The sequence below is a fragment of the Cynocephalus volans genome, chromosome 15 (genome assembly GCF_027409185.1).
Source record: "Cynocephalus volans isolate mCynVol1 chromosome 15, mCynVol1.pri, whole genome shotgun sequence".
NCBI lineage: Eukaryota > Metazoa > Chordata > Mammalia > Dermoptera > Cynocephalidae > Cynocephalus > Cynocephalus volans.
In genome coordinates, this window is record NC_084474.1 from 81,174,772 (window position 1) to 81,195,917 (window position 21,146).

Here is a 21,146-nt window from a genome sequence, read left to right on the forward strand (position 1 = left end):
ATTCCAAGTGGGCTCACTTTTTACTTTCCATGGGAATAGTCCTTGAGGAAGAAAGAGCCTTTGTTGAGTTTTGTTTTGTTTTGTTTTGAGAACAGTCAATTGGTTCTTTTTACCCTTCCTTCTGGGGCGCCAATCCCTCCGAGGACAACCACGAAGTTCAAGAAGTAATGAAAAAGGAAAGAGAGGAAGAATCTGTACACAAATCCAGTTTGTCATTATCTGGGGTTCTTTGGTGTGCTTCTTGCTCCCCCCCCCGCCACCTGACACACAGAGGACTCCTGCCCACACTCTGTCGCGTGCATGCCCTGCTTCTGCATACAGAGGTTCAGAAAGGGGAAACCTTGTTATTAATTACCTCTTTCTCAGGGAATCCTGTTCCCTGAGTTTCTGCTTATGTAACTTCGCACCTTTAAACTCACTGAGGTTGTTCTTGTTTGGCTTCAGATAAGTGGCTGAGATTGTCATGTTTTCAGTTGGTCTGTGCAGCTGTTTCAGTGTTCTTCAAGACAAATGATTAGGTCCTCCAGTCTGTATCAGTGTAGTTAAGTGCATTCTTCAGGTGTGGACCCAACTGTGCCCTCCACTTCTGGCAGCTGTTTCCTTTCCATAACTAGGGTGTAAAGCATTTGCACACACACGCGCGCACACACACACACACACACACACATTGATCAGCTATTTCGGAAAGTTCATTCTTTACCAATGATACCAAACCAACCACAAAAGAGTCTAAGTTTTCTTTAAAAGGAGGAAATAGACTATATTGACTATGGATTGGGAAATGGAGAAAAGGAAAGAAAGGAATACAACAAAGAGTGATAGGAAAAATTAGGAGATCTCAATGGGTTAGAACGATAGGAAGGGGACAAAGTATACTAACTGCCTACACTGAGCCAAGCATGGGACTAGGCTCTTCATATTTTTGCATTTGACCCTTAGGACAACTTTCAGTGATAGGGAACATTAATTTCCCTTTTAAAACAGATGAGGAAATTGAAGTCTAGAAAGATGAGCAGCTTGCTAAAAGTTATGTAGGTAATAAGTTGTAGAATCTCCCAATAACCCCAATCATTTTCAACCTTTTATCAATGAAGTAACTGAGGTTCAGAGATGTAAAGCAACTTGACTAAAGTTAACCAGTGAATCACCAGCACAGCTGTGATTCAAACCAGGTCTGTTGCTCCAAAATAATTTCAAGGCAAAATCTGAAAACCAGGAATCGGGAGGTAGATAAACATATACAATGAGATGATCTTGTCTCAGTTTAAACACTTCTCAGACAGCAACCATCCAAGGAGAAATGTTTGGAGGAGAAATGCAGACTTTTATTAGTCAAGATAGGCTAAGCTATGCTGCAGTAATAACTAAACCCTGAACTCTCAGTGGCTTAACATAAAAAAAAAAAAAAAAGAAATTTGATTCTTATTTATATAATATACACTGCAAGCCAAGCAACTCTCTAGTGCAACCTTCTGTGGGGACTCCAGGATCCAAGCTTCTTCCATCCTGTGATTCCACCATTTCAATAGATGGATTCCATGGTTGCTCCAAAAAAAAAAGAGAAGAAAAGGGGAAGGCACAATGCTCTTAGGTGCCTGGGCTTAGAAGTAACACATGCCACTGCTACTCACAGTCCATTGGCCAGAACCAACCACTGGCCCCAGCCATCCTGCAAGGGAAAGCAGAAGACATGGGAAGCCCCTGGATATTTGGTGAGCACTAATGGTCTGTGCAACATGTCCCAACTTTCCTTGGCACCATCTTTGAATTTTTAGTATATCTGTTAAAAATGAACATTACCATATTCCAGTATAGACCTATTAGGAAGAGCAACAGGTTAAAACAGGTGCAAAATACTTTCCACAACAAAGTAACAGCATCTGAAAGCTGAGTCATGAGGGGGGATGTTCAGAGGCTCTAGATATCCCTGAGGACTGGAGATCACTACCATAGCCCTCATTTCACTGTTAAGGAAATGCAGGGGGCCTCCCACCTCCACATTTAAGAAAAGCTAATAACACCAACTTTTCAAACATCTTTAAGACTGGTTATCCTCAGAACAAAAGAGATATTCTAATTTCAGCTGCTTTAAAACAAACTGAGTGTTTAACACACAAGACCTTTTGATTCCCATAAGAGTAACCCTCATGTACACCTATATTGTTAAGTAAGATACGCCCAGAGAGGGAATCTTGTTAAGAAGTCATTGGATTCGAGCTTAGTGGGGAGCATGAGCTGGATTCAATGTAATACAGGGATTTGGATTCCTCATCCTCAGGCCTTGTCTTCTTTATTTATTCCATATATCTACACCATGCCAGGCTTGGATTAGGCCAAAGAATATTAGTGCTTGTTACTTTTTGCAACTAAGATAAATCTAACTCAAACTGGCTTCAAGCACCTTTGCTCCTCCCAATAGGTCTATAAGGGAATTCAGCAAAACTGGGAACGTTTTGGCTCATGTAACCAAACACTACCATATGGGGAGAGCCTGCCTCAGTATGAAGTCAACACAGAGTCGAGCAGGTCCAGGAGAAGGAGAGGGCAGAGTTTTGATGAGTTGACTAAACCCCTTGATCCAATTGTGCCTGAAGGAAATATGCAGTTAGGAAAGTGATACGTTGAGGGTTTTAAAACTGTATTGTGTAATGTTTTGTTTGCTTAGGCCCATTAGATATTAGTTTATATCGCTTACCACTGAAAGAGCCCTGGCTGATAAACATGCTGAAGTATTCAGGCTTGGTTTACAGGCCCATGGGGAGCCGTAGAAGAATAGGATTTTGAAGAAGAGGCAGACACAATCAAGTTTTCCTGTGAAAATGTCACTGATCTTGGGTTTTTTGGTCCTTCCTGAATCACTATTCACTCATTTGTTCTATACAAATGTACTAAACGCCTACTAAATAACAGGCCCTGTTCTACGTGCTTAAGATATAGAAGTGAAGACAGAGAAGGTCTCTGTCATTGGGGAGTTTATATTCTAGTAGGGGAAACAGATAACAAACACGTGGATAGGGGCTGAGCCCGCGGCGCACTCGGGAGAGTGAGGCGCTGGGAGCGCAGCGATGCTCTCACTGCGGGTTCGGATCCTATATAGGAATGGCCAGTGCACTCACTGGCTGAGTGCCAGTCATGAAAAAGACCAAAAAAACAAAAAACAAAAAACAAAAAACAAAACATATGGATAGGATGTCTGGTCTTTGATCAAGTTGCAAAATTTGGTGAATATTGCTTTAATTCCAGGGAAGTCTCAATTCAGGGGAGACCAATTGGCCTCATATTCTGAAACTAGAGGATGATCAGTTTCTGGACAAATGTTATTCCAATTTCCTACTCCCAACCCTGAGATGATAGTAAATATCCTCTTGCCTTTGGGGTCTGTCAGCCACTAGTTTTCACTAGCCAGGACAGCAGTGGGCAGATTGAAAAGAAATCCAGGGTAGAAGTGCATAGACCTAGGTTGGAGTTCCAGATCTCCTAAAATGAGCCACCCCTCCCCAGGTCCTGTTTCATAGTTTAAGAATAGCATGGGTTGGATGAGACAACACTTGCTCTCCGTGACTCCAAGACCAATGTGAGAGATTCCTTTGTAGACATCTACCACAATTCTTGTTTCATGCTCCATGCACAATATATATTTACTGAATTGGTTCTTGACTGATCAATTAACTGAGATGCATGGGAGAATTATAATCTAATACCTCTGGCATGAGAACATGGTTACCAGAGAAGACCAGAGTTACATACATATCTTTAAAAAAAAAAGTATTTGACTACTGTGATTATTGTGTCTCTCCCTACCGGCTAGTTTCATGAGAGCAGGGATTTTGTCTGATTTATTCTGTGGCCCAAGGCCTAGAAGAGAGTCTGGCACATAGACAGTGCTCAGTAAAATGAATGAATGAGTAAATGCATACTATAAGTGTTTACAGAGTGAGCTAAGGAAGGCGTTTGACCGGAACCTAGGAAAAATCTCAGAATTTCAAAAAAGAAATTAGAACTTTGCTTTAGCACTACCCATCTGGAAGCAGTATTACAAGGGACTGTCAAAGCAAGAGACTAAAGTTGGAAAACAGTCCAAGAAATACACTGGAAAAGCTAGATTTAGATTTAGGATGAGGAAGTAGTCTATAACAATTATCTACTGCTGTAATACAACCCAGTCCAAATGAAATTCCTTGGAAAGAGTAACTTTACAGTGGAGAAACCTGGCAAACACATCTCTAATCAAGTGGTCAAGGTTATCAAGTGGGTATTATGCACCCCTCACATAATGTGATGAGAAGGGCACTTCACGTCTGTGGTATTTTTTCCAATAACCCACAACTCCAATCTAACTATGAAAAATAGCATCAGGAAAACACAAATTGAGGGACACTACAAAATATCTCAACAATGGCTGGCCAGTTAGCTCATTTCATTTGTGCTCAGTGTTCTATAACACCACCAAGGGTCTGGATCCCCGTACCAACCAGCAGCCAAGTATATATATTACCAGTACTCCTCAAACTGTCAGAGTCATGAAAACAAGAAAGACTGAGAAATTGTCACAAACCAAAAGAAACCAAGGAAATACAACTAAATGCATTGTGGTATCTTGGATTGGATCCTAGAATACAAAAAGCATTAATGAAAAAACTGGTAAAATTTGAAAAATACCTGCAATTTAGTTAATCATATACCAATGCTGGTTTCTTAGCTTTGACAAATATACCACAATAACATAACATGATAAATCAGGGAAAGTTGAAATTAGGGGATGCGTATATTATCTTTTCAACTTTCCCATACATTTTAAATTATCCCAAAATATTTTTTAAATGTAATCCTTTAAATAGTAACCATTTATTTAGCTCACAATTGTATAGGTACTTTTTTTTTAATGCTTTGGGTCTCCTTTTTGGTTTTTTTTGTTTTGTTTTATTATGAATATTCATGAGATACAAGTTACCAGGTAGATAATTTAGGCTAGGCTCAGTTGGGTGGTTCTTCTGTTCTTGGCTGGGCTCACACATGCATCTGTAGTCAGGTCTATGAGGCAGTTCTGCCTCTAGAGATTGTCCGGATTTTGACTGAGGCACCTTGGCTCTGTTCCACCTTATCTCTCATCCTCCAGAAGTCTAGCCTGAGATTATTTGCATGGCAGCTGGGCAAGTTTCCATGAAAAAACAAGCAGAAGTGCACAAAGCTTCCTGAGGCCTAAGCTTAGAATTGGCACATCATCAACACCATTTCATTTTAGTATCTAAAGCAAGTCACAAGGCCTAACCAGATTCATAGGATGAAGACAGATGTCACCTCTTGATGGAGCTGCACTGGCATGTTGCAGGGGGCATTAATTCCTGCAGTTTCTTCAATCAGTCTTTATATGGTATCATTTAATCCCATGCTCCTCGAACCTTAGAGCAGTTCTTAATAGTCAGGAGGAGTTCAGTGAAACAGATACTTGTTATTTGTTTGTAGCCACTGGGAAGGTTGAAGCTTGGGGCCAAGAGGTCTAGTATCAGCAATTCTCAGTAGGACTCCTGATATCTGTGGAAGAACATGGATTGTGCAGACATAGCTGTTAGTCCCAGCTTCTCCATTTATAAGCTTTGTAATCTTTCCCATACTCTACCTCTCTGCACCTCACTTTCCTCCTTTACAAAATGGGAATAGGAGTAACAATATTAGAGGGTTATTATAAGGATAAATGCATATAAGGCAGTGCCTGGCTGCCTACTCCCTCTGCCCAGCCTAGATTTGACTGTAGGAAAAGAAAAACACTAAGGTACAATATTGCCCAAGAAGTTTCCAGCTCATTGAGATGTCACAACTCTCGTGGAAAGGTCAACCCAGAGCAGCTCCCAGTCCAACCTGGGTCCTTCAAGGACTCTGAAGAGTCTAAATTGGACAACAGCTGACCAGGCATCAGGCTTCCAGTTTAAAATCTCTTTTCCTTCTTAAGACGCTCAGTTAGGAAGGGGTTACCATTCTAGCTGCATGGCACACAAGGCCTGGAGATCTTAGCGTCACAGAGCCACAGAGTAAGAGAATAAAGATTAGAACTAGGCTGCTGGACTCCACACCCCAGCTGGAAACTACAGTGCATTGTCCCCACCCTTTGCTATATTATACTCCACCACCCAGCCCCCACTTGACAGCAGGCTGAATTCCAAAATACTGTATAGTCTTTGATGGGAACTTGGGTGCCACGGGGACAATCTATGAGTGGTATTTGGTCACTAAGGTTCTAAATTAAAAACTCCAAATACTGTTTACATTTCCCAGTGGAACTATTTCTAACATTGTTATTTCAACCCCCCCACTCTCAAGAACTACAGTTGCTTAGAAGGAAAGCATTAGGGAGTAAGATAATGAGGCTTTGAAATTACCAACATTACTCAACCCCAAAGCTCAAATGGAAGCATTCACAGCTTCCTCTCCTCTCCCCTGACAGCCGGTAGCTCCAATTCACCACTGAGGAACTGGGAGAGGTGTGACGAGGAGTTAATGTGGCTCATCCAAAGCTTTCATTGCCCATGTGCAAAAAGTGAAACCCAGAGGGGCAAAGTGACTTGTCCACAGAGCTAACCAGAAATACGAGAAATCCAGAGTGTTCTTCTGCCTAGTGTTTCATTTGATCCTGACAAGGACATTGTGAGGCAGTAGGATATATATTGTTATTTTACAGCAGAGCAGCTGAGTTAGCAGATTCAAGGCATCCAGAGTATCTGGAGCAAAGCTGAGACTAGGACCACCTTCCGACTCCCAGTGCATCGCTCAAGAGACAGGGATCCGGTCTCGTCTCATCTGATTCTGACTCTTTAACTGTGTGTTTTCAGGTAAATCAGGACTTCTCTGAACCTTAGTTTTCTTTCTGTAAATGATCCCATCATAGAGCTGCTGAAAGGACCAAAATTAAATAATGATGGATCAAGCTCTTGACACAGAATTTGGCATGTAGCACATGCTGCAAAAATGACAGCTGTTTATATGATGATTTTAGTTCCAAATCCAATATTTGTAAAAAATATTCCTTAAGAGTTTGTCTTATTTGGGGTTTTGATTAGCTCCCTGGCCTCCATTCAACTCTTTCTCTTTTGTTTCTTAAATCACAGAAAAAGTGACTCAATGTGTCACTTTAGAGACACAAAATTTTTGTTTAAGCTCTGATGTAATATTTATATGATTTATTCACAGAATGTGATCTACTAATTCAGGCATATTGTTTTATGACCCAAATTCTTTCCAACTCGTTCAACTCAGCTTTAGCCAATTCCCCAGAGACAACTTACTTTCTGTGACAGAGATCCCCATTTTGATCCTAAGCAGCAAAGAAGTGGTAGTGTTTGGGTTTGATTTGGTTTAGTTCATCATAGACAACTAAAATTATAAAAATTATAAAATTATAGCTAAGAGCTATAATTCACAGTCCATATCAAGAAGACCTTACTTTGGGTGCTTCTTATTGTTTTCCCAGCAGACCTTGTCTCCTTACCCCTTCTCTTGAGCTATCTCAATCATAGATACGTTATGCAGTCCTATCGCCCAAAATTTCTTACCCATAAACACACTTCACAACAAGGGAGTTTTGCTAAAAACTTAGGCCTCAGAATTTTATTTTATCCCTTTACTGGGTTGTCCAAGACATTTCCACTGACCCAATTGAGTACGGGTGAGGCTAAAGCAAACATTTTTTGAAAGAAAAAATGATAAATATTATTAATATTAAAAAATGACTAAATATTAACAGTTAATATTGATTGAGCACTTCCTATGTGCCAGGCACTATAAGAAAATTACATGCATTATTGTATTTACTGCTCCCAAGAACTGTATGAGGTAGGTATTATTATTATTCCCATTTTAAAGATAAGAGGATCAAAACTCAGAGAGTTTGAGAAGTACAGATTTACAGAGCAGGGACACCAGGATTGGACATGTGATGGCCTCTGTTCTCTAACCATTACCTTGCCCAATTCATGCATTATGAATGTGAGGCTGACCACATGAATGGACTCTTAGTAGGAACGTCCCATTGATTCCTTCATGTTCTGACTCTCAAATGGCTAAGTGAGGGTCTACTTATCTTCCCTGACATCCCTCTCATCTGCCTACTTCAATCCCTTGATTTAATTGATATCTTTCAGGGAGCCAAGGTTGGCCAATCCCATTTTCAATGAAAATTTACCTTTTAAAGAAAAAAAAGAAAGAAAAGAAAAACCAGGAGATGGAACACAATGGACCACATTTTCCCAGTGACTATCCACTTCATCATGGCTCGTGTCTCCAATTTCAAAATCTCCATCCCACCCTTTTCAAACTGCTTGGCTTTGAATACCATTTACTAACTGGTCTTAGGCAAATGATTTATCCTCTCCATGCTGTAGTTACCTCTTTTGCAAGATGTAAATAAGAATGGAATCAATCTGACTGGGTGGCTGTGAGGACTAAATAATGAATACACATAAATGCTTAGAGGAAAGTCAAAGGCTGGAAATCTCTACATTCTTTCAGTGTGTCTCTGGGACTGTATTTATAATCTCATCTGGAGACAACAGCCACTGTCTCGAGGCCCTTTGTGAATGAGAGAGTGGACTAAATGGTCCTCCTGTTTCCCCTCTCCACCCTCCACCCCAGCTTCCATTTTAAGATTTCACACAGAAAAAAATAAACTGAAATAAAATGTTTGAAAACCCCTAACCTCCCAGTGTTCACCAAGTCTCCTCTAATTGCAACATTCAACATCTTAAGTCCTAGGGCATACACACCAGGAGCTGTCCCCAGCAGATCTTACTGTCCACCTGCAGTACTTTTTATTACACTGCGAGGTGTAGTCATCATTTACAGGGAGCAGACCTCTACTCTGATAAGGCATAAAAAATGAGCTACAGAGAAATAGTGCAACCGTCTGTCCTTCTGCCTTATCTGCAAATCCCATTATCAGCAATTTTATTGATGCTGTTCAGGCCACTTTATTCTCTTATCCTTACCCACAAATGCTCTTATTCAGTCTTTCTTGGAATTCTTTAGGAAAATGCATCAATAATGTATATCTGTTTTTTTTTAATTGGCTTATCAATTAAGATATGCTTCATTGTTTGTGTAATTATTAGATTTGTCCCCACTGTTAATCGAAGAAATGCAGATTAAAGCAAAGCTTATTTTGGAATAATAGACCCCATGCTGACTAAAATCTCGTTAATCTAACACTCTCATATATCCCTGGGGCAGTGCAAATCACTACATCTTCATTCCTCTTATGCTTTAGCAATATGTATCAAGGATCCCACAAATGCCTCTGACTCAGTAATTCTACTTCTGGACTCTTCCCTAAGAAAAGAATCCTAAATATTATACAGGAAAAAAAAAACCTTTATGCCCAAAGATGTTCATATCAGTGTTATTTACCATAGCAAATAAATGAAATGATTCAAATATTTTTTTAAAAAGGAAATGGTTAAATTAGGTATTTTACAACTACTTAGAATTTCTGAAGTCATCTAAAGCTGTGTTTTTAATTATGCTGGCAATATTTGTAATACAGTGTTAAGTGGGAAAAAAGTAGAACACAAATATCACATTTAACATGATTATAAGTATATAAAACAGAAAACCTTCATTTATAAGAAAGACAAGAAAATATAAAGACACTAATGAGTGCATGTTATTATGGTAAGTCCAGAGTACCATGAGAGAGAATACATGTCCTGATTTAGAGAGGATGGTCAGGGAAGCCTGTCAGAAAATCTAGAAGATGAACAAAAATTAGCAAAGAAAGGATTGCTTGAGGCAGACGGAATTACATGTGCAAAGGTTCTGAGTCAGTAAAAACAGGACAAATAGAAGTTACCAAGGCACTGACTGTTAAGTGTTAACTGTACATGAGACCATCTTCTTTCAAGGTTTACACCTCTATCTGGAACCAGAAACTAAAATTTCCTTCCATAGAATAAGGATTAATTTCATCTGGGAAAAGAAAGCTTGCGACTAAAAGTCTGAGCCTGGCATGCAATAAGGAAGGGTGACAATGACAGTCTTATCTCCCAAGGTTGTCATGGAGTAAAGAATTACTGCACCTAAGCACTAATAGGTTGGCAAATGGCCAGTAAGCACACGAAAAGATGCAATATTATTAGCCATCAGGAAATGGCAAATCGAAAGCAGGAGACACTACTTCACACCCACTGATGTGCCAATAATAAAAAATAAATTTAAAAATCTAGTGTTGGCAAGGATGTGGAGAAGTTGAACCCTCATACCCCACTGGCAGGAATATAAGATAGTGCAGCCACTTTTGTTTGTTTTTTGGTTTTGGTTTGTTTTTGGTTTTGGCAGCTGGCTGGTATGGGAATCCGAACCCGTGCAGTATTATGACACTGCAGTCTAACCAACTGAGCTAACCAGCCAGCCCAGTGTTGCCACTCTTGAAAACAGTTTAGCAGTTCCTCATTAACACAGAGTTTAACTGCTTAAACATAGAGTTTCCATATGATCCAGCATTTTCATTCCCATAGATGGATGGATAGATAGATAGTTAGACAAACAGATGGATAAATAGACCCAAGGGAAAATAAAACATGCATTGACTCAAAAACTTGTACAGGAATGTTTATAGCAGCCTTATTCATAATAGCCAAAAAGTGGAAACAACCCAAATTACCATCAATGGATGAGTGGATAAATAAATGTGATATATCCATGCAATGGAATATTATTTGGCAATAAAAAGAAATAAAATATTGATACATGTTGCAACATGGAGAAACCTGGAAATGATTATGCTAGATGAAAGACGTCAGTAACACAGGACCACACATTGTATGAATCCATTTATATGAAATGGCAAAAATAAGCAAATCCATAGGGACAGAAAGTAGACTGGTATTTTCCTAGGACTGGGAAGTTAAAGGGAAATGGGTAGTAACTTATGATAGGCACAGGATTTCTTTGGAGGGTGATGAAAATGTTCTAAAATTGATTGTAGTGATAGTTGCACGACCCTGTGAATATACTAAAAAAACACTGAACTGTGCCCTTTAGTGGGTGGATTATATGGTATGTGAATTTTATCTCAATAAAGCTGTTACTATAAATTTTAAAAGGGCCAGGCACAAGGACACATATTACATGCCTAATGTTAGCTAGTATTATCATTATTAAATAAATGTTTCTTAAATGCCTCCTTCCTGCGGATGAAATTTTTCCCTATAATCAGAACTATGAATATACCAGAAAATTTCCTAAATCAAGGTTCATAACCTCAAATGCCTGTAGGGAGCAGGCAGAAGTCAGAAAGTTATCATAAATTAGTTAAGTGGGGCCAGCATAAGGGAGTGGTAGAGACTGGGGCAAACTGAAAAGCTCCTGACGCTTTTAAAAGCAATTGACTGATCCTCAGCCTCCACCCACATGGGAATGCAAGCCCAGGATTACCAAATCTGGCTTTCAAAGAAAGGCAGACACTCAGATTTTTAATGTGAAATCTACAGACTTTTAAGTGTCTGCACCTATTCTCAAATGTTACTAATACTGAGATGGTCAAAACCTGCAATCCAAGCAAACATATCAGCATGCAAGACGTGGTTCTCAAGAGTTTGCTGCCTCTGCTCTAAGTACTTTAATATGACGCCCAAAATGGTCCTCAAACCTCCCCGCTCCATCTCAGCCTCTTCCTTAAACCTAGATGTACACCTGACCACCTCCACCAAAATTTATCCAAGCTACAAAGAAAATCCCAAAGCATTCTCATAGACACCACAATAAGGGCAGAGTAGTGTGGACAGGGATTTGGGGCATCCAGTTTTTGATTCCCAGTCTAATTAGAGAAAGCTATAACAGATTCTTTGCTCAAAGACCAAGTTTAATTTACAATTTTATATCTCCAGTGAAGCCAGTTTTTATTAATTTCCAGTACAACAATCACATATTCTGGCCAGAAATCCAATATGTTCTTATTTAGTATTTTATCCTCTAATGCATTCCAACTAATTATTTCAGTTTTATGGCAAACTGTCTTCAGCCAACATCCAAGCTGGGCACCTCATGCTTCTCTAACCACCCAAGCAGTCACCTCGGGAGGTGTCAATATCATTACTTAAGGAGCTGAATGGTAAAGGGCAAGCAATGGGAGAAAATTGCACCTGCAACCATGCACTAATGCTCCACCAGAGAAGCAGATGGCATTCCTTGCATAAATTATTATTTCTTCATGGAATTCCCCTCTGCCTATTACCAAATCAACCCTTTTAAAAAAGTCTTTGTGGTGTCTGTGAAGTCCCCTGGCCACTTTCCAACGTCTACTCCCTCCCCCACATCCCGCCCTGCAGAGCTGCAGTGAGGATGAGAATCCCAACATGGCCCACAGGCAGCAGGCAAGGGTTTCCAAAAGCACTGACATTCCAAATATGTTTGGGACAAGGGCCCCGGAGAGGAATCAATTTTATTTTGCAGTCGGAAGGCTGAGTGCAATGCCCATGTGGTTATGCAGGTAGAAAGTGATAAGCACAGTCACCCAACCTCAGCTTTCCCCTCAGAAAGACCTGCCAGGTTACAGGTGCCACCAGGACGCCTACAGGGCTCGGACCTCACTATGCATTCTCTCATGCAATCCTTGAATGAGAATTGAGGTAGGCAGTAACATTCCACTATGAAAAAATAAATAAACCAGAAGGTTTGAGATAAAGAATACTGCTAATCCTATGGCAACAAAACAGCTATCATTTTTGAGGGCTTGTATTCTCACTGAATCTTCAGGACAGTTCTGAGGGGCAGTCATGGATGTTACCATTTTCTACAGATGGGAAAACTAAGGCTCGGCTCAGGGAAGTAATTTCTCCACAGCTCCACATCTAGTCAAGGGCAGTGCTATAATTTGAACTCAGGCTTACAGGGATTCACAGGACTGCCAAGGCTCACCGAATTGCCATCCTGCGTTCTTTCCCCATGCTCCACCACTGCCTTGTCCTCTGCCCTCATCCCCTCACCAAAACAAAAGTCTGTCTCACAAACATAAATATTACTAACCTGCCCCATGAAGTTTTCCATGAGAGAGAGAACGTGTGCTTGAGCGAGCTCCTTGGAGTTGTCCTTTTCTCTGTATCTATCATTTTGACACTCTTGTTGTCTTCGACGCCTCGGTATTACACACCAGGAGTTAGGTAGGAGTGAGAAGTAAAGTACTTTATTTTGACTCCTTCTATATTCCCCAGAGGAAACTTGCCCTAGCCATCAGCAGCAGAGAAATAACAAGCACCTAGCACCAAGTTTTGCTGAGGATTGTGGTAGAGCAGACTCAGTCCAGGCTGTGGAATCAAAAGGATTCAGGTGCCAAATCCCATGTCTCCTACTTACTGTGTGAATCTGAGCAAGTCCCTACAACACCTTAATTTTCCCCATCTGTAAAATGGCATATGAATCTACACCTCCTAGGGATTACTATGAAGACTTAAGGAGATAATGCAGTGGGGCTTTCTAACACTTTTAATTCACAGTTAGAGATGCATTTCACATCATGACCAAGTTCGTACACACACAAAGAGAGAGACGGGATTCATAAAAGAATACTTAATCTGCAATATACTTTGATATTTTCCATTTTGTGAAAATGCTCATCATAACCTATCCAACTGGTTTCATGACCCCCTACAGACCATCACTTTCCATGTGAAAACTCCAAAAGTACAAGCTTCTCCCTAGGCCCTTTCCTATCACCATATTCCCATTCCTCTATTCCTCTTCAGTCCGGGCAGGATTTTCTTCTGGGTGGGATTGCAACTTTGTGAGGAAGGCGACCTGCAGGGGGCGCTGTTTTCAGCTGTTGTTGAAATGTGGTCTGTTGTTTATTTTATTGCAATTGCTTTTAGGTCAATGAGTCCAATTCTATTCATCTGGACTGGCTTCTATCTTCACCCCGTTCGCTCCAACCACCTCAGGGCCTAGCTTGTCATCAAGAACACATGAACTATATCCCTCCCGCCAATGGCACTGAAGCAAGGAGTTCTCAAAACTTCTTTCTCTCTCTGTTGACTTATATTGGGCTGGACGAGGTGTGCCTTTGGCTTAGAAGTTCCTCTAATATCTTTCATCCACTAAGCATTTACTGAGAGCCTACCACATGCCAGACAGTGGGCTAGACTCCGGAGACCATGTACTCTGCGAATGGCATCCCGCGCTTGTGCATCATGGAACTTTTCTTGGCATATAAGAATGTGAATAAGATACAGTCTATCCTGACCCCAGAAGCTCTTGTCAAGGAGTCTGACATTAAAGCTCACAGAAGCAATAAGCTGTCATAGTCTTTAACACAAAAGAACGAGGGAATGAGGGGAACCCTCAAGGGAAGGGGAAAGCATGAAGGAAGGCTCCTAAAGGAAGACATTGGAGCAGGATTACTAAAACCCAAAAGCAGAGATCCTGGGCTGGCAGCCTGAGGACTGAATCTGTCCCACAGACATGTTTTGCTTCTCCATATAATTTTTCTAATTACTTGCCAGCATTTTCAAACCTGGATTTCCACCTTCCCTGATAAATTGGGAGCCCTGTCACCAGTGAGCCCATATTGCAGGGTAACAACCAGCAGACACTAAGTAGCAGCTGCTAGCTTCACAGAAGCAAATGTTCTCCAGTTTGTCATAGTCCCCACCACTCCCATTAGTTCCTCATTTACAGTCCCTACCAAGCCATGCATTTGTTGGCAATCCTTGATCTAATATGTGTTAGCGAGAAATGTGGGTTAGAAGCCAGAAATAATTTCTAAATCTGGGTGTTGATCTATGCTTTGAAGGAAAAGAGTTTTTCCAATGTCCAGACCAGCTCACCAGAGCAAGAAAACAGATGCAGTTTCCAGTAGCAGCCTTGTCTAGCCAGGAGCTGAGGTGCTGCCCTGTGCCTGGCCTTCCAAGACCACACCCTCAGGGTCAGCCACTGGACAGCATATGAATTCAGTTAAAGGAGGAAAATCCTAACATAATGCTTTGAGTCATAATAAATAGAAACAATGCCTAATCCCACCTTCCAGAGTTTTCAGAATTTTGCTTTTCCTGAATGAAGTGATCTATAAAATGGCAGACACTGGGAATAGTAAATCCTGCAGTAGTTGGAGATAGGGCAGGGATGGATTAGGAATTCGTCACCAAACTCTAGACCCATTTCTCACCTATGCAATGACAAGCTTGTATGAGTCCACAATTTTTCATACTTGAAGAAGTGACAGAGGACACAAATTTCATGGAACTCACTGTGGAACACCATGAAATATTGATACATTAAACTTAAAATAGCTTAATACATGATTCTCTGCTAAATCTGGAACCCATAGTAACAACTGCTAACATTTACTGAGTGTCGGCCAGGCACTGGGCTCTATGTTAAATGCAATTCTTACAACACCTTCAATAAGATAGGTGCTATAATTATGGTAGTCCCATTTCCCAGATGAGAAAAGTGAGAGGCAGAGAGGTTATGTTACTTACCAGATTTAGCAAGTGGTAATGACAGAATAAGCCACCAGACAAGCTGATTCAGCAACCTCTGCTAATACACTAGATTCTCACATAACCAAAAAGTAATTGAGAAAGTCTACAATCCAGTTAATTCCCTTACCCAGTGGAGTGTGCATGTGCATTCATTCTCTCTAAAGGATTAATTGAGCATTTACTATGGGCCAGACTTGATTCCTGACCTCCTGACATTTATAATCTCACTGGGAAGAGAATGGTTAGAAAAGGCCACAGTTAATCCATTTTGGCTAGAATCCCCTTGATCCCACCCTGAGAACAAACATTTATGTTTCAGAACAGCAGCTCCATACTTTCATGATTCTGTAACACGATCATGGGCTAGGCCAGCAAGGGAAGACTCCAGAGAGAAAATGGGGCTTTAGTTCACCTGGAAGGAAAGATAGTTCGAAATAAATCAAGGAGCAGTGAGGCTGGGGGAAAGTGCCCGAACAAAAGTGCTGAGGTGGGAACTTGCATGTCACTCAGAGTGACTGTGAATAGACTGCTATTCTGAAGTGTAGAGTTGGTGGGAAATAGGGTAAGATAAGGTGGAAACCAGATGCATGAGGGCTTGGAATTCCAAGCTCATGAGGTGGAGCCTCATTTATGGCCATTGGGGGCCGCTAAAGAATTTTAAATGAAGAGGAGAATTAATCAGTGTGCAAGGTTAAATGGAGTGGGAGAGACTAGGAGCTACTAGGAATTTACTGCAAGATGGTTCTAGCAGCTGCTGCACTGAATGGGTAAAGGAGGAAAGAGAGCCAACAAGAAAAACTGAAGAACAAGCTGAATACATGGGAATAACATCTGGAGAATGCGAGTTGCCCCAGGGATTCTCAACCTCAGCGCTATTGACCTGTTGGGCACAACAGCTCTCTGCTGTGGGACTGTCCTGGGTACTGGAGCACGTGTAACAGCATCTCTGGCCTCTGCCCACTAAATGACAGGAGTAAGCTCCCACCTTTTTGTGATGACCCAAAATGTCTCCAGACATTGCCAAATGTCTCCTGGAGCAAAACTGCCTCTGGTTGAGAGCCACTGATATATGGGAATCAAAAGTATGATCATTTCCAGGAGCCTGAGCACAAGCAGCAAAGTAAAAAAAAAAAAAAAAAAAAATGGAACAAGGCCATTGGCTTTGGTGATTGGAGGTCATTAGATACCTTCAAGAAAACTCCTTATATACAAAGTCCATTTAAAAGGAGTTACACAGGAAATAGACAATTCAAAAATGAAATCAACCAAGAGTGAGCTGCTCTCAGAAAGACTGGCTTGGGAAAGAAAGTCAGAAGCCATGGTTTGGGATCTTTGCAAGTACGTAAAAGGAACAGGCTCCTATTCCACTGGCTTCCAAATGAAGGTCGAAGATTAAAAGGCAAATGGGTTTCTATCACAGTCATCTCTACCTCCGACCCAGCAAGGGTCCATCCTAGGGACAGATGTTGCCCAAAAGGACCATAGCAAAGACAGGCCAGTGAGCCAAAGTGTGGAAACTTCTGAGATTGGTTTGGGTTTGGCACTTAGAGAACAATAAACCAAGCCTTTGAAGAGGTTAAACAAAGGAACCATTTGTCTACTGTAGGAGGTACAAAGTAAGGCAGGATTACAGCAAAGGACTAAGAAATAAAATAATGCCAAGCAGCTAGAGTTTACCGGGTCAAGCCTTGGACCGTCTGCCAGGATCTGAGGTCTAAAAGACAGTAAGAAAATAACTGAATGTACTCAATGTACCATAGGAAATGCAGGCTCTCAGGTTTTCTGTTATCTACTAATTATATCTACTAATTCTTTCCCTTCTCAGTTCCTTTAATTTATGCAGTATGTTGGAAGCAGGAGAGGAAGGGACAAAATTAACCAAAAAAAAAAAAAAAATTTTAAAAAGGCACAAAATCTTCTTCGTTGCCTTTTTTGTTATTATTCCCATGAACTAAGGATGCCAAATTTTATTTTCTTGTCTGCGGAAGAGCTGTCCTGTGTTGCTGTCGTTGGGACACGTGTTGGCATTAAAATGCTTGTGAGACCTTCTCTTTCTTTAGCATTCCCTGGCTAGTTTGGGTTTTAATCTAAAGGTCCTGTTTTCAAAATGATCTCTCTGCTGGAGATAAGCATTTCTCATTCTCTTCCCTCGCCTCACTGTTGACAGGGTTCACGTGACTTGAAGGGATTTTGAAATAACAGCCCAGCCATCCTGAGGGGCTTTCTGTCTCACCCCAAAGTTGGAGCGAGCTTTTTGATCACACAGGTCCAGTTTCTTTCCATATTAGTAACTGCTCTTATCTGTAGAAGATCAACTCAGTAGGAAACTTTTCAAGGTGTGGGAGAAGAGATATTCAAAGAAGGTAGAGGGGAAAACTGGTGTTATTTTATACAAATCACACATTCTGAATCTCCCCTTTTGTGTCCCTGGAAAGAAAGGAGAAAGTTTGGTCAAATTGCTCATTCTTTCTGAACTTTTTTTATTTTTCGTAAGTATAAATGTGGCGTGACTACTATTGTGAGAATGTGTGGTTGTGAGAATTAATGATTCTTATTTGTACCATTCTGCAGGAAAGAATGTTCCCTCCAGAGACACAGTATTCTCTTCCAAAGGCAATGGGCTGTTTATCCAGAATCCCAACCATGTGAAGGACGACAAATCTCCCCTTCAGGGGACCGGCCTCTTCTAGGAAGCCCAATCCACTCCCAGCAGTACCCCCCAAAAAGAGAAAGAGCTACAGAGTACAGTGCCCCCAGAGCAACAAAGCAGGCATGGCCAGTCAGAAGCCACCTTCCGCAGTCTTCCAAAAGAAAATGTGGAGTGGAAAGACCAAGGGTGTTTCTTTAAAAAAGTCCCCTTAAATGATGAACTCCAACAACTACCTCTAGGTGGTCAGGATTAGAAACCTTTAATTTTCTTATTCCTTTTTCTATTTTAAAAATTTATTTTTACCATGAACATGCATCCCTTTGGTAATCTCAAATGATATTATTTGTTTAATGTCCTCAGCCATTTCTCCACCCAGAAAATGTCAAGCGTGTCTTACAAATTACTAAAAGCAAGAGTTATGTCTTTTAACCTCGCTGAGATCTGACTTTCTGTTTCCTCATGTACAAAACAGGGAAGGCCCCTACCTGGTGTGAAGGCACAGAACGCCTCCAAGCCATTACTTGAAAGGAACATTCCAGATGATGTCACCAGCCTGAAGGAAAGTGAGGCTGAGTACTGAAGCCACAGGCAGTATATCTGCCAGGGATTCACACACCCTCCACTGGGGGGGTGGGGGGTGGGGGGCAGATAATTTGGAGTCAGACCCTAAGGTATGGTATATGGTGGGGGGGCATACTTTGGGAGAAAGACCCAAAGATATGGTATATCTGCCATCTGTAGCAACTTTTCAAGAACTGCCCTCTGAGGTCATGCTAGACCTGCTCTTGTTTTGCTGTCATTGTGTTGCTTGTTTGGTGTTGGTTTGGGGGTTTTCTTTGGAGGTGGGGGGTTGCCAAGGCAGAGAGCACTTAGCCAAAAGTGCCAAATTCCTGGGAAATCGCCCTAACAGGCACTTTTAGGAAGGCCCCTCCACTGCCAAACTTCCTGAGGGCACCTCTAGGTGATCGACACCTCAAGCGCCCTTCCCGCAATAAAAACCTACTTGAATTATTCACACCCCTGAGACGCATGCTATGTAAATTTCCTTTACATTCACTTTGACCTTTATTGCACAGCCGTTTTGGTATTAAAACTTGTTTTATAAAACAGCCCTTTACACTTTTTTCAACAGGATCTCAAATGCCCCTCCTCACTATCAAAACATCTGGTTATTATTCACAGCCCAATTTTTTAAAATTAAAAATAATAATAAGCAAAACCAAATACCTCTCACCTTTCACTGTGCCGCCCTCCTTCCCCAATAAATCCAGTTCTTGCTTTCAAACTTGATGGTTAGATTATGGATTTCTAAGGCATGTGTGCTAAAGCTTGTGTTGCTGCTTTAGGATCATGTTGGAAATTTTTTGTGTTCTTGTGAAATATTTCACGCTTCCCACGATGGCATCGGTTCTCCATAGGGTAATGTTCGTTGTCAATAAGCAGTGGTGGGTTAATTTGCACCACCTCTTATGCGGTTGCACAGCCGTCTCTGAACCACTTTTTTCTCCAATAATATAGATAGAGGTAGCTGGAAACTCGTTCATAACGAGCTGCCCGTGCCTCCCGGGCTGGACACCCTGCTCTGCGGACGCCCTGCCCCCACCCGACCCCCGCCCTCGCTGGCGCCCGCCGACGGTGACCTCTGCTGCCAGTAGAGGGCACACTTACTTTACTTTCGCAAACTCGAACGCGGGTCAAGCCTGGAAAAGAGGCGGGGAAAAGAAGCTACGCCGGCAAAACCGAGCCTAGGGATTGGTCGTCCTCTGCTTTTTGGCCAAAGGCCTAGAGGCTGGAGTCATTTGCAACCCTTAAAGCTGAATTGTGCCGTGCGTCTGATTTGGGGGAAGTTACTACTTGTTTAACAATTGAATGCTGGGATGCAATCTCAAGGGGTAGTAACTTAACTTGACCAGCGTACATGCTATTCGCTCGCTCTTGCCCCCCGAATTTTTTTTGGGGGGGGGAAGGGTGAGAAAAGTTTACTTAAAATTCCTTTTGGTGGGAGCCCAGGGATGAGAAAATTGCCTTTGTTTTCGACGCCATGGAATAATGTAAAGTAGCAAATCCCGAGGGAAAATATGTTATATACTAAATATAGATCGATTCAGGGACCATGTTCGGTTGGTTTGGGCAACAAGTTGGGTCGGTGTGCATACATGTATTCGTGTTACACATAACGCACTTTCACTATGGTGTTCAGAAATCTGGAGTCACTGAACTAGGAAAGTAATGCCTGAAATGCAGCCAATTTTTAATTACCTCAAGATCCCCCAAAAAGGCACGAACGTAATACTCCTCCTCTCACCTTTGATCAGAATCGATGCATTTTTGGTGCATGGTCACGACTCCAATAGTAAAGGGGAAAGAAAGAGGACCCGGAAAAGAATTAAACGTCCGGTCTGTCCGGGGAGGAAAGAGTTAACGGTTTTCTTCATAAGGGTCTCTGCTGACTCCCCAAGCCCGGTCCGCAAGCTCACTCCTTCCCCGCCTCCTGAGAAGTCCTGTCCCGCGGTTCGGGTGACCCCCCCACCCCACTCCCGCCCCCCTATATTCTCCAGTCTAGCGCCTTTGATTTCCCCCCAAACCCGGGAGCCCGAGACTGGTGCAGACCGGCGCCACGGGGCGCAGAGAGGATTTGTCTTCTTTCTGAAACCCGGCTGTGGAATTAAGAACTCCGTGTGAGGCACGGGGGTGCAGACTGGCGGGGCGCGGGCGGGAGAGGGTCCCCACCACCGCGCTCCTCCCCTTTTCCGGAACAGCCGCCTCCCGTATGGCGCCCCGTGGAAGTCTGCGCGGGCGGGGCGGGGGGGAGGGGAAGATATCTGCTGCTTTGGCAGCAAATTGGGGGACTCGTTCTGGGTGGAAGCTTCCCAGTCCAGAGAGCTGTACACTCGCAGTGCATAATGCATTACACCTCGCAGCAAATGCAACGGGTGTTTATTCGTAACGCGCTCTCCAAGTATACGTGGCAATGCTTTGCTCAGTTATTCTAATAATTCCAGGCATCATCTTTCTCCCTATACCTCTCATTTAACCCC